At 29.7% G+C, this 15286-nt stretch overlaps 1 long non-coding RNA gene across 6 annotated transcripts; it reads left to right on the top strand.

Moving 5' to 3' along the window:
- Positions 1 to 5800: 5800 nt before the first annotated feature.
- Positions 5801 to 13425, top strand: LOC107886723 (uncharacterized). 6 transcript variants are annotated; one of them, XR_005918059.1, is made up of 6 exons: positions 5885 to 7930; positions 8019 to 8155; positions 8263 to 9526; positions 9740 to 10443; positions 11522 to 12369; positions 13202 to 13425. It is a non-coding gene; the product is annotated as an uncharacterized lncRNA (long non-coding RNA). The 6 variants fall into 6 exon arrangements; XR_005918054.1 differs by having other exon boundaries at positions 5808 to 7930; positions 9740 to 12369; XR_005918060.1 differs by having other exon boundaries at positions 5812 to 7171; positions 7334 to 7930; positions 8263 to 12369.
- The last annotated feature ends 1861 nt before the right edge of the window (positions 13426 to 15286 follow it).

The following is a 15286-nucleotide window of genomic DNA, read 5'->3' as shown; positions in this document are numbered from 1 at the left end:
TTCTCTGGTCAACATCTTTCTCTCCTTTATTTCTCATTTTATTTCTAAATGAGAAGAAAAGAGAGAGATGAGAGAAAGATATATCTCGCCTCCTCTCTTGGTGCACGTTAGTTTTGATTTTATTGTGCCTGAACTATAATCATCAAGGAAGCCTCGATATACAGAATCATCCAACATCCTTTTCGATGGACACTTTTGTTCCTCACTTGACATTGGCACTTCGGCTTACACATAGCTTGGTGAATGTAGAAAACATAGAACCTTAGTTGTACTCCTCACATAGCTTTTCAACGGGACGTAATTTTGGGCTTAGGTGAAGTATTTTTTTTCTCAAAAAGCAACTTGTCAATATTTTTGTAAAGTATTTTTTATTCCAAAAGTGCTTCTTAAAAACAATACTAAACACTAAAGATGTGTTGCAAGAAAAAGATATGATGATGATGAGACCAAAGGCAAATTTAGAGGAGGCAGACGCCCCGCCCCTTTAAAATAAAAAAATTGTTATTTAAGTTATTTAGAAAATTTTAAAATTTTAAATTAGTAAAGATAAAATTATATTTTGACACCTTAAAATCATAAAAAATTTAATTTAATTCTTTAAAAATTATAAAGATATTAACTGTTAAAAATTAAAATTTCTTTTCAGCTTCCAAAAAAATTTCTTCCTATGTACATTTGAGAGGGTAATTAGTCATCATCTATTGGCCTTTAACCTTCTAGATATAATAAAAATAGGATGATTATTACAAAGAGAGAATGTTTACAAAGAGAGAATACTCAAAGTAAAAATAGAAGAGAACTAAACTATTTCTCGATGCTTTATTTAGGCTTCATACATGGCTATTTATAGCAAAATTCCTAAACTATATTTAATTTTTTCTTCAATCCCGAACAGTGTTTCTGATAAGGATCAATTTATTGTAGCTTCCACATATCCTAGCAAAATTTATTGTGGCTTCCACGTATCCTTGCATTTATCATCTTTTTGTTTGTACATAGATGCCTTGCTTTGTAAGTTACCTTCTGCCTTGAATTTCTTCCATGTGGCTAGCTATTTTGTCTTTATCCTTCTTGGATGTTATCGAAATTCTAGGTCTTTATTTCATCTAAATGTAATGATTCTGGTGACAGTCTTGATGAATTCCAAGTCTCCCACGTGTTTCTGATTTCATAGATTATGTGCGATGGATAATCATCAATCTCTATATCAGCTATCTTTTTTAATAGCTTTAAAGATTCTTCGTCTCTATTTTTCTGGATATTTCCAATGTCGTCAGCCACTATCCTTCTTCCATCAGTCCAGAGTTTATAAGTTTGATGTTGAAGTACATGCTGAGCTGTTGTTATCAAATCAATTCCTGTTTGGATTTGATAATAAGTAAAGTTATTATAACACTTGTCAATATTTTTTGTCAAGTGTTCTTTGTTTTCTTTGACAGCTGATAACTTGGGGCTTCTAATCATTCGTTGAATAATTCATATTTGATATGGCTGATAAAATCTTTCTTTTTCAGCAATACCAATAAGACTACTTATTTTTATATAGAAATAATAATAAAAATTTGATATATAGTCTTAATAATTACAGGAAAATCTTTTAGCAAATTAAAAGAAAAGTTTTGAACAACTATTTTTTTAACAAAGCCCCATTCAATACTGCTTATATCAAATAGTTCATGATCAAATCTAAACTTTATAGTAGGAGTTTCTTCTCCTAATTCATTCATAAAAACATATGCTTGTAAAAAATATTCAGAAAAAGTCTTTTGAAATTGAGTTTGTTGATTACAAACAATTTTATTTATTTTTGCAAAAATTTCTATTGGTAAAATTTTTCTAGCTTTATTATATAAACATATTCTAAATACTTTATTTATAAGAGGACTATTTGTTCCTTTATGAATAAAATATTAAAATATATCAAGAAGATTGTTTATCTCCTTAATATTCATATATTCTATTTCAAGCTCTTTCCAATCTCTATATAAAATTGATTTTAATAATAATTCATGAGCTTTATTTTCTTTAGTTGTTTTTTTATCTAAGAATTGTGAAAAATTTGTAAGAGCTCTTCTAAAATTTGCTATTTGTTCTAAAATATGGGTTTTCCAGATTTCATTGATAAATTTATAAATTTCACTTAGTAATCTTGGATTGTAAAAATCTTTTATTTTTGGAATTTGTTGTTTCAACAAATTTTCTGCTCCTTTGATCATTTCAGCATAACTGGTTTGAAATGTCGAATTTGGATCTTAGGACCAAGGGTATTGACTTACCATACTTGGTGTAGAAAATAATTGAGATCCAACTGGTGGTCTTACCATTGGATAGGGAATATAATATCCTTGGTTAGAATAGAATGATGGTTGTGGAGATGGCTTAATAAATCCTTGATTAGGAGTTATTGATTTCCCTTTGTTGGGCTTTTTATGAACTGTGGTCCATTCTCCAACTTGTTCTAAAGGTTTTTTTACCTCTATCCATAAGGCCTGCTAAGATAGTCAGCAATGATATTATCAGTGCCTTTTACATATAGAACTTCAAAATTGAAAGTACATAATTCATTATACCATCTAATTCTTCTAGGTACTGTTTCCAAACTTTTGTTAGTAAAGAATTGTTTAACCGTCTGATTATCGGTTTTTATGATAAATTTTTCAAGTGCTAAATATATAAGAAAAGTTTTTATTCCTTTCCTTATTGCTAATAATTCTTTTTCATAAATAACATAATTAATTTCATTTGGTTTAAATTTTCCTGAACTATATCCACATACTAATTATTCATTATTTAATATTTTAGCTTTTAAAATACATCCCCAATAATTTTGTGATGCATCTGTTTTTAAAATTAATTTATCACCTTGTTTAGGTAAATAAACCTTTGAAGTATAATTTATTTCTAATTTTAGATTTTTTATAATTTCTGAATCTTTTAAAAGGTTTATCCTTTTTTAACTTTTCATATAGTTTGCCAATTTTTTGAGATAAGTTAGGAAAAAATTTTCTTCCATAATTGACTATTCCTAAAAATTGTTAAGTTGTTTTTTATCTTCAATATTTTCAGGAAATTCTTTTATTATTATTATAATATAATCTTGTAGTTTAAGATCATCTGCTGATAAATTTAATCCTAAAAATCCTATTTATGTTTTTTTTTAATTCTATATTCTTAGGACTCAAAATAATTCCTTATTTTATGAATTCTTGAGAAATAACATTTAAATGTTTTCTATTTTTTCTAGTGTATCTGAAAATATTAAGATATCATCTATATAAACTACACAAAATTTTTTATATTTATTAAATATAGAATCCATCCATCTTTGGAATATCTGAGGTGCATTACATAACCCAAATGGCATTACTCTCCATTGATAATGACCATTAGGTGCAGTAAAGGCTGTTAAAGGCTTAGATTCTTTTGTTAGCATTATTTGCTAAAATCCTGATTTACAATCAAATTTACTAAAATATTTTGCTTATTTAGCCTGATTAATTAAAACATCTTTTCTTAGATAAAATATCCATCAAAAATAATATTTTGGCTTAGTCTTTTATAATTAATTATCATCCTAGCTTTTTCCCTTTTTATTTCAGCATGATTTCTTACCATAAAGGCTGGACTAGAATGTGAGCTATTAGTTTTAATGTGGGCTATTAGTTTTTTTTATTAATCCTTTTTTTAATAATTCTTTGATTTGTGTATCAAATTCATCTATATCTTGTTTAGTATAGATCATAGGTTTAACTCTAATAATTTTATTAGGATTTTCTAATTTTATTTCACAATATCTCGGACTATTTTGCCATAATTTTAATGGTTCTTCACTAAAATTATCTTCTAAAATTTTAAACAACCAATGACTTGTTTCTAGTTGTTTAATTTGTTCTTTTCTTATTGGTGTAAATCCTTTATCACACACAAATTTATGATTTTCTATTAAAGGTATTTCTACAGAAGTTTTTCTGCTGACAATATTACTAAGTTTTTATCAATAGAAAATGGTAAATGATGATATATAAAATTATTTCCTAATAATATGTCTCCATACATTTCAGGAAAACACAATATTTTAGGGATTACAAATCTTACATTATTTATGTAAATTTGTATATTTCTAGCCTTAAATTGAATTATGGTTTCTTTACCATCTATTCCTATGGCTCTAATTGAATTTTTCATTAATTCCCATTTTTCTATAGGAATGACATTTTCTCTACAGCTACTAGTGGTAGCTCCAGTAACTAATAAAGCATGTAAAGAATATGTTTTATATTCTCTAAATGGAAATGTTATTTCTATATATATATAATATTTCCTAGGTTGAAAATTTGAGAATGTAATAATATCATTTTTTCCTATTTTCATTTGTTGAATAATTGTAGAAGATTGTATATCTTCTATTCTAGTATTTCTAGAATTTCTACTAGATTCAATAGGAAAAATAGGTATTTGAATTGTTTTCATTCCTATTGGTGTTGAACTTGTACTTATATTATCTTCATCTTTCTCTGTTTGAGTATTTGAAGGTAATACCAAATTATCATTTGGATTGGTTATAGCATTATTTTTAAAATATAATCTATCTCCTAATGACATATATTCTATAGTACTTACAGGTTTTGAAGTACTAGCACCACTTATTCTATCTATCAGCCAATCTCTTGATATTGATAAATCTTTTAAATATAATAATTTTGGTTGAATCTTTTAAATATAATAATTTTGGTTGAATTTCTGTAGTAAATTTATTAGGTTCAAATAACTCAATTATTTTATTATTAATCTCCTTAATTTCTACTTCTGTCGTATTGGTATATTCATATATAGAAGTCTAACTTATTGCTAGATCTTCTACTAAATCATTAATTTCAGAAATTTTTTGTCTGAATTCTTAAACATAAACATTCTTCTGTTAGAGGATCTGTAATAGATATAAAATAGTTTAGTTTAACTTTAAAACCTATTACACCAGTATGTAAATTAGACTAAATTCCTCCAATAAGTGCTTTTATTGGATTTTCAAATCTTTTATCTAGTAAAACTGCTATTATAGGTATATCATGACCTTTTCTAAATAAAGCTCTAATTGTTATCATAATTATACCTAAATGTATATATCTGACTTGAGGGTATTTTTTTTAATCCTCTTAATTTTATCTTTAGTAAGTAATGAAATTTCTGTTAATCCACCTCTAGTATCTTTAGCGATTGTATTGCCACTAATTTTCTCTATATGTCTTTGACTCCATATTTTAAACTTAGATATTTTATATATTTCTTCTTTAGAAATATAATTTTTATTTATTTTTCTATCATTTCATCAGAAAAGCTTTTTTCTTCTCCGATTAAATTTCCTAATTTTATATCTTGTTGCTCAGACTTAGGAATTTCTTCTAATTGTTTTTTAGAACTACTTCCTACATTAAACATAAATATATATTCTTCATTATCTGAATCATAATCTATTTCTTATATTAATTCATATAATATTTCTTCAAGATTTATTCCTCTTCATAACAGATTTCTAAATCTTGTTCTTCAAGACTTTTAATCATTTTTTAGCACTTTTTCCTTTATTAAGACAATTTGATGCTATATGACCTTCTTCATCACATATAAAACATTTACATATTTGTTTTTTAGGTTTTTTAAAAGTTTTTCTTCTAACATATTTTTTCTTTTTCTTATTACTAGTATATCTTTTATTTCCTGGTTTCCATTTAATTAATCTATATTCTCTATTTTTCTTCCTATGTTTTTTATAAGTATTAGGGTGTGTTGTTTTACATCCAAACTCTCATTCATTTTCTAAAATTTTTGTACAATGACTATAACTTAATTTATTTTTTACTTATTTAGAAGCTTTAGTTTGTAAACAATGTGAAATTATTCTTCTTTTGAAAAATTTATCCTATTACCTGTAGAATTTATATTTTCTTTTGGTTTTCTCCATAGTCTTCAGAGTATATTTACCCTTGAGCGAGACCTTACAGACTTTAGCGGGTTGTTTTCATTGGGAGTTTTGATGACTTCCAATAAGGCAGAATCAGGTTTTTCTTAAGGGAGTTTTTTTTTTTTTGCAAAGTTTGGAACATAGTAAGTTTCCCCTTGTATGTTTCAAGGTTTCAAAAGTAGAAAGAAAGGTTTTGATACTCCGAAGTTTTATGCAGGTGGAACTTTGAGAGTTCTACAAGGTAGCATAAGACTAGTTTTTCATCTTCATAGTGATGCTAAAGCATTGTCGTGTGGGCTCTAGGTCTCCCCTGACTTCTCTTATCCCGAATGGAGTTGGAAATTTGATTTTGAGATGTAAGAGAAGTTGACAGCTCTTCGGGCATTTTGGTTGGGTCGACCAAGTAGAATGTTGTATGCTTAGGGAACCTTGAGCACCAGAATTAGACCATTGTAGTGATAATTGATAGTGAGATGTCCAAGTGTAAAGACAGAATGATAATACCTTCGAACTTCTTCATTGGGGAACATATGAGTTAGACATGGAATGCCTCGAGTTGGTCATTCGTTATCCCCTTTTTCCATATAGCATCACAGTAGAGGATGTCATTGGCACTTCCGATGTCAAAGAGTATCCTTTTTATCTCATGGTTATAGACAGCAGCGAAAATGATGATGGCGTCGTCGTAGGGCTTTTGCAATCATTCCAGATCTTCCGATCCAGAAGAGATGGGTTCATCTTTCCATGACCTAGGTTTTTTTAAGAGATCATGCTAAAGTGAACCTTGGCATGTCTTTTTCTTCTCGCAGCGTTGGTAATTCGAAGGAACTCCCTCCTGTTATCATATGGGTTACCATGTTTAGGAGTCTTTCGCCTGTTAGGGAGTCCTCACGGTTTGGTTCTTTCGATTGGCGTTCTTCTCGTGGCCCTTTTTCAACTTGCTCTTCCCTTTGGCTTTTTCTTTGTCCTATTTCTTTAGGGTGCCGGGCTAAAAACTTTTTGTTGTACTCATTTTTGACGAGTTTCTCAATTTTATTTTTGAGGTGGTCACACACTTCAGCATCGTGGTCGTGGTCCTTGTAGAAAAGGCAATACTGAGAGGTATCCTTTCATCTTTGGACTTGTCGGTGGTGAGGAGGAGATCTGCAGAGAAGGTCTGAGAAAGTCCTTTTGTCGTCATCAAGATATCTTTTTTTGGGCCTATTGAGAGAGGTATAGTGTTCATACTTGTGGGTGGGAAATCGCCTCCTTTTTCAGTCTGACGGGGGCAACTTTTGCTTGAGATAATCCCTAGTTTCTTTCCTTCTTTTGCAATCCATGATATGATATTTGGCAACCATCATTTCTTTAGAATTGCCATATATTTTAACTCAGGCTAACATGTCGGAGAAGACTTTAGGGATCTTCGAGAGAGAGACTTGGTGAAGTTTTGATCTCTCAGCCCATTAGTGAAAGCTGCAATGGCAACAATATGGTTCAAGTCTCGTACTTGGAGAGTCGGCATTAAAGCGATGACATGTTCTCTAAGTTTTTTGTCTATTCTCCATCAGATTTTTTTTTGTCTACTCTTTAAGAGATATTAACTGTATGTTTGGTTCGCATGAATAACTAAACGGTTCCTGACTGATTCAGTGATAAATAGGTATTCCTTAGTTTGGTTCACTGAATCCTTCATTCAATGAATTCCCATTCATCCCCCATTCCATCTTCTCCCGTAATAGCCATTCCCCACCAGAACCAAAGAATAGCAATACAGAGCCTGCACAGAATAAAGAAAAAAACATAACCTCCCATTCTTGCCTTTCACCACTCTCCCTCAGTAAACACCTCAAGCCACCACACCCCATCCCCATCTCCTCGTTCAAGGATGAGCTATTAATCTGTAATTTCACCAAGAAAAAAAAAGAAAACAGAGATAGGGGAGATGAGGAAATCGTTCAAGGATTCTCTCAAGGCTCTTGAAACTAACATGTATTTCACCATTACCCTGCAATTTCTTCTTTCTTTTCCTCTTCCTTGATTTTTGGTAGATGAACATCATGATTTTTTTTTTTTGTAGATAGCAAGGGATTTCAATTTCAAGATGGGATTGTATCTACAAAGACTACAATATTTTTCTATTCGCTAATTGCTCTATCAATTCATCAGTGATTTCCCTTTGGATTTTTCTCTTGATTTGGGGTTTCTTTTGTTTTGGTAAGTTTAAATTTTCATTTTATCTTTTTTTTTGTTTGTTTTGGGTTTGTGCGTTCATGGCAATTTGTTAAAGCTTTGCTGCTAATTAACTTCATTTTTCCTTGCAGGTGTTCTTATTTCAAAAGGCTGCAGTGTAATGTTGCTGGAAAGCCCGTAGTGGTCACTCATGGATTGTACCCTATTGAAACCAACTTTAATTATTGGTAAATCAAGTATGCATATGCAAGTGTGTTTTTGACCTATTGAATTTCTTGTTTAGGTAAGAGCAGCAATTAAGGTGAAGGCATAATGTGTAAATCGATTTTTCTTGCTCTAATTCATGTGGATATTCTAGACTTAGTTAATGTTTTTTTTTCTTCTTTTATGGAAAGAGTTAACTGGCTGTTCCATATATGAACTTGGTTCTAGCCTTTTAGTCAATTGCAAAATATAAAATAAAAGGGCAGTTTGCTAGGTGATTTAGTTTCTACTGATGTCTCTTTGATGCAAAACTGAGTCTAGTATGCTATAATTTGATCTCTCTTTGCAAGATGCAGATGCTCTACTTTATGATCAAGAGCATTTTTTTTCTCTTTGAATGTTGAAATTGATTTACTTGGATCTATAGTTTATTTTCTGGTAAAAGTTCTCTAGCTCATACAATCAGAGTTTCTGTGTTTCAGTGAATTTTTATCAGCTGTTGACATAGCAGTAAAAGTTTTCAATCCTTAAATTTAACTCTTTAAAAGATTCTTATTGAAAAAATATGAAACCTTTTAAAGACTGAGTTTTTTAGCATCTCTAATGGTTAAAACAAAGAATAAGACAAAAAATAACTTTTTTAAAGAATTTTTACATTTAGAAGTGAAAACACAGGGGCTTGTTTATATATGAAGTTCTATGTTGTTTCAGTGCCATGGTCCAGTGGTAATATTCAAAAGATTGAACTATCACATGTTATCTTATAAGGTCTAGTGCATAGTTGATGCATATTATTATACAATCAAGCATCTTATTTTGCCCTTTTAGGTGATTTGTTGCTTATAATTGATTTCATAGCTATATAATTGTTGTTCAAAAGATCTTATCAATTATCAGTTCTTTGCTTCCAAATCTGGCCTCTAGTTTTTTGTTATCTAATGACACTTATATCTGTTAACTTTTAAAGTTTATACAAAAATGATGTGATGTTTTACTGGTTAAGGGCAAGGACTAAACATAGGATTAGGAATCTTAGGTGAGCTATTAATCTGTCACGGTCGTTGGGTGAGTTGTGATGATCTGGCATTTATCATATGTCCTTGTTTTGAGCTTCTAAAATCTAAGCAGTAGAAGGAGCTTAAGTGGGATTTCAGGTGCGAGGCAAGGTTTTAGCAAGATGGAGAGATCAAGGTACTGTTCCTTGCCTTCTAAGGAACTATGTAATTAAAAGACTTTAATGAATTGCATATTACTTGTTTCACTTAATTGTTTACTTTTCAAATTCTGATAAATATTTTACTTATCTTGAATATCTTAGCCGGAGACAGACAATTGTTTTACCTGTACTGTAACGATTAGTACTTTGGTTGGTTTTACATGATGGCCCTCCTCTTGTTACTGCAGGAATCGTAACGTACATATTCATTAGGAAGGTGATTAGTACTACACGCGTAGGGCACTTAGGATAGATTTGTCTATGTTGCAGGAGGGTGAAAGCGGAGTAGGGAGTAGAGTTTATTCCTTTTTTATTCAATTGACCTAATATTTGCTTCACAAGAAAGGTATTTTCATGTAAGCAATTGCTGAATGACACATTTGTACTCTTTATTCCTATTTTAGCTTCCTTTTCCAGCGTGCCTTTATTCTTTTCTTCGGTAAACCCGTTTCTGTTTTTGAACGTGATACAAGGTTGGGGCTTCTTAGGTGATAACTTCGAGTACCAGAGAAGAAACTTAATTTCGAGTGCTTTCCACTGTTGATATGGTTATATAGAGTAACACTCGTAGGAAGGTTGGAAAATGGCTTTTGTTTCAGAGGAAGAAAAAACTGAAGATTACCTTTTCAAGATTGTACTAGTTAGTGATTTAGCTGTTGGGATATCGAACTTACTTGCAAGATTTGCTAGGAATAAGTTCTACCCAAATTCAAAGTCAACCATAGGAGTAGAGATTCAAACTCAGAAGTTAGATATAAATGGGAACGAAGTTAAGGCACAGATGTGGATACTGCTTACAAGAATCGAGTGGATATACCTTAACATATGTTCGTATGTGAATTAGGTTCATCAAGCAGGATTGAAAGGTGAAAAGATCCATGTTGTTGTTAAGGTAAGTGTAACGGCCTAATTTTCAGTGGTGTCGGAAATGGTGATTTGAGATCACTAAATTCGACAAATAAGATTGAACAAGATAGTAATTTAGTATTTATGAGTCAAGTAAGAATTTAGAAGAATTTGTGAAATGGTGAAATTAGTGAATTAAAAGAATTTATTAGGTCAAACGGGTCAAAAATGAGGTATCGAGACCTCAAAGTTGAAAATCGAGTTATAAATATTTTTATAAATATTTATGGAGTGTCATTGAGTTAGTATTAAAGTTTCGTTAGAAAATTTTAACGTTTGGATGGCTAATAATTAAAAAGGACTAAATTGAAAATAGCGCAAAATTTGTTAAATTGTGAGTAAATAGCTTAAGTATTTAAAAAGATAGATTTAAAGAGCAATTAGACCCAAAGGTTAATGGCTGGACGGTTTGGGTATGAAATAAGCAAGAAAACAATGTGAACAAGGGGCAAAATTGGAAATAGCATAAAAGTTAATAGTTAAATAATGATGTAATTGAAAAATCTAGACATTTCTTCATATTTTCTCAGCCAAAACGCCATAGAAGGTCTGGAGAAAGCTGTTTTTTCATATTTTTACATCATGTGAGTTTAATTCTTACTTTTCTTGATAATTTTTATGTTTTTATGACTTTTACAAATAGGTCCACTTATAGAATTCATTAGTTTTTGATTTTATGGGTGAAATTCGAAGTTACCCTGGATGGATAAGGGAATTTTATGATGAATTATTATGAAATTTAAGTTCTAATTTTCATATTAAGGTGGTTTTATTAAGTGATTTTGATAGAAAATGATATTTAGGACCTAATTGTGAAAAAGTTGTGAATTGAAGGTTTCTGTTGAAATTCAGAATATAAAAGATTTTGAAATAGTTTATAATGATAAAATAAAGTGTTAATTGAGAAAAATTAGTTCAATTGATGGGTGAATTGAGCAGGGACTACATTGTGAAAACTGTAAATTTTGAGGTAAAAGTGCAATTTTGAAATTTGAACAGCATAAATTGTGAAGTGAAATAGAAATCAAATAAATGCTAATGAGTAGAAATATTTTATATTATAGATCAAGAATCCAAAGAAGAACGAGGAAAAGAAAAAGTTGCGGAATAGTCCCTAAATTTTAATATCTTCTACAAATTAGTCCAGGTAAGTTCATATGGCAAAGTTCAATGTTTTGATATGAAAATCTTATGATTGTTAAAGTATTTTATTGTTGATGAATACTATCAATTTGCATTAACTAATAAATAATGTGTAACTAAAAGTACAAATTAGTAGGAACAATGGATTTGAGTGCTTCTATTCTGTGACCCTGATGAATTGACGAAAAATATGTGATAAGTGCGCCCGTTTAAGACCATAGCTGGGCTATGGCATCGGTGCAATGTGATAATGTGACTCCGTATAAGACCATAGCTGGGCTATGGCATCGGTATAATGTGATAATGTGATTCCGTATAAGACCATGTCTGGGATATGGCTTCGGTATGATATGTGAACCGTGTAAGACCATGGCAAGGCTATGGCTTCGGTGTGTGATGCGTAACAATGTGAAAGTCCATAGTTTACTATGGCAATGTGATAATGAAGCACTCAATTCCCTTATTGTTCCCTAATTTGACAATGAAGTAAATGAGAAATGGGCCTAAGGGAGTTAAATTGTGAGTAGCCATATGGAAATTATTCCAATGAGTTATTAATGAAATTGTGATTTGGAGGATGAAATAGTTAAACTAATAGATTTATGATTGTGTACAATATTTGATATGATTTGTGTTTTTATGCCTATGAGCTTACTAAGCTTCAATAAGCTTACTTGTGTGTGTTTGATAATTTCTTTTGTAGATTGAATTAAAGAGAAGTTGGTAGATCGGATCAACACAACAGGGCACACTATTCAGATCAATTCCGGTAGTTTTTGTTTTATGTTTAAAGATTTATATGGCATGTATAGAGTTTGAATGAATTGAAGTAAAGATGTTATAAACTAGTTAACAATATTTGTACTAAAACAGTTTTTGGTAAGTAGCAGTAGTTTGAATTTGAAAAATCACTAAAAATAGTATAAATGGAATTAAATAATGAATAAGTTATGGAATCGAATCTTGATGAGTCTATTTTCATATGGAAGAAGCAAAATAGGTATATGAGCTATATTTTATGAGATGTTTAAATTTTTGTGAAACAGGGCCAGAGCAATTTCTGGATCCCCTGTTCTGACTTTGGAAATTCACCATAAATTTTAAAAAGATAATTAGAAGTCATACTTTATATGTACAGATTCCTTATTGAGTCTAGTTTTATTAGAGACAAACGGCATAGTCATTGAAGCTCTGTACAGAGAGATATCTGATTCGTAATACACAGAGGTCAGAGTAGTCAAACCCTGAAACAGGGGATATTTTAACTAATAAACTGTACTAATTGGCTTGACCAAAAATTCTAGAAAAAAATTGGTAAGTAGATATATGAGTATAAATTCGGGGAAAATTTACGGATTTAGATTTCGAGTTTTATAACTCGAGATATGAATTATTTAGCAACTATGACGCAGTTGGACAACTTGTCTGAAAAGTATGATATAAATTATCTGAATTTGGTTAAGTGCTCAAATAAGTTTAGTAGTGCCTTGTGCTCGACTTCGGCAACGGTCTTGGGTAAGGGGCGTTACAGTAAGTCCCCTTGAAAATAATTTTAAAACCTCACCTGTCTATGTGATTTTGACCATTCAAGTTTATGGCAGGTGCAACATCTGGGAATCCGGGATCTTATGATGACCGACATCCGTAACTTGCAAACATTTGCACTATACATTCAGAAGAATAATGTCAAATTTAATTTGTTTTCCGTTACCAAGAAAATGGAAAAGAAGGTATTTGTATTCACACTGATGTTCCTTGCAAAACACATTTATCCTTCTTTTATGTATTTTCAAATTTATGTAAATTGAGAGTATCGTTCCACTTGGATTTGGATTTCTTTTTTCTTCTGATTATCGTTAATTATTTATCCTTTGTGTTGTCAAGATCGAATATGAGTTTGACTTTCTAAGAAAAGCCAATGCTATGGAGAGAATTTGCTATTTCTTATACGAGAATAACACAAAGAACTATGAGTTTTTTATTAACATAAAATGAGGAATGGCTTTTGAGACAAAGGGATTGCGGATCTCAGCTCCTTCTGTATTTATATCGAGTTTTCTTCATGTTTTTGAATAACATAAAGAACTATGAGTTTTTGAATAACATAAAATTAAGGACTATGGTTTTTGAATAACAAAAGACTATGAGTTTTTATTTTGTTATTTCACATATGAAAAGAACTAATGTTACTAAAATTTAGTAATTTTTATGTAAAATTTGAAGGTTTTTATTTCACCAAAAGATTGCTATAAATAATTAATTTATTAAAGAGTATACCTTATAATTAATTGTTGTTATCATGTTATTAAAAAGGATAAAATAAAATATAAAAAATATGCTTTCTATTAAAATTGACTATTAAAATAAAATGTCATTAGAGGATTATCATATCGTATGTTAAACTCATTTTTATATTGATGATTGTGACCTAAGAGAACAGGTGAGAAGCTAGATTAAAGCAAATATATTAGGCATTGAAATATTTTTAATAATAATTTTATATTAAAATTATTATTAAATATTATTAATAATTATATTAAGAATATTATTAAATTATATATTATTTTATTAAATTGTATTTAATAATAATTATGCTAAAATATGATTAAATTATTTATTTTTATTTTTATTAAAATATATTGGACAATAATCTTATTAAAATTTAATAACAATAATCATCTATCTACAAAAATTCTGCTAAGGGTACTTTGGTCATTTAATAACAACATCTATTCCATTCAACTAAACACAAGAATTCTATTACAGCTCTATTCAATTCCATTCAACCAAACAATTGAATTACTGATTACAGCTCTATTCCATTACAACTCTATTCAATTACAACCCTATTCTATTACAATGAACCAAACGTACCGTAAGTGTCATGCTTCTATCATAGGCTTAAGATTTGCGTCAATGGGTGTATAAGGTACCTTCTTGATCCTTGAAGCAAAGGCTCTCTCTTAAGCACGCTTCGGTCTCTTCATAGATTTGGTGGTCGGTATTTTTACTTCCAACATTATTCATAACAAATTTTAAATAATAAGATTTAAAGATGAAAGTTTTTATTAAAAATAAAAATGTAACTTATTTAATGAGATACAAGATGACTCATAATAAATGACCTTAAAACCTTAATCCTGATCTGAATTCCAAAGAAGAAATTGGGCTTTAAGCATTTTAATGAATTTGAATCAAATGTGACCAGACCCAATAAATGGATATTCAAATATTCATCTATGTAATTGGGCTAATTTTAATAAGGTTCAAATGATCTGAAATTAATCAGACTTAATTCTAAATTTAACGGGTTATTTGATTCGAAATAACTATCAATGAGATATTGTTGTCAGTGCAGGAAAACATAATATTATGTACAAATTTAAGTATTGTATAAAAAAATATTTATCTCCAGTAATTTAGACCAAGTTAATTGGGCTCAAAATATAACAACTAAACTTGAAATGTGAGCCAATAATTTGAATTAAAATTCAATTTTTAAGCTCAACTTTAAAAAATCGACAATTCAACCCAGTATTTGAAAAATAATCATTAATACCAAATTGAGTTGAAACTTGATTATTTTTATTGTTATTGACATCCATTTACTCATAATTTAAAACTGAATTTCTATTAATACCATTTATAAAATTATTTCCAAAGTTTTGGTTAATAGATTGAGGCCT

The sequence above is a fragment of the Gossypium hirsutum genome, chromosome A03, assembly GCF_007990345.1.
Source record: "Gossypium hirsutum isolate 1008001.06 chromosome A03, Gossypium_hirsutum_v2.1, whole genome shotgun sequence".
NCBI lineage: Eukaryota > Viridiplantae > Streptophyta > Magnoliopsida > Malvales > Malvaceae > Gossypium > Gossypium hirsutum.
Note: the sequence above shows the minus strand (reverse complement) of the source record. Positions and strands in the feature narration are given on the sequence as shown.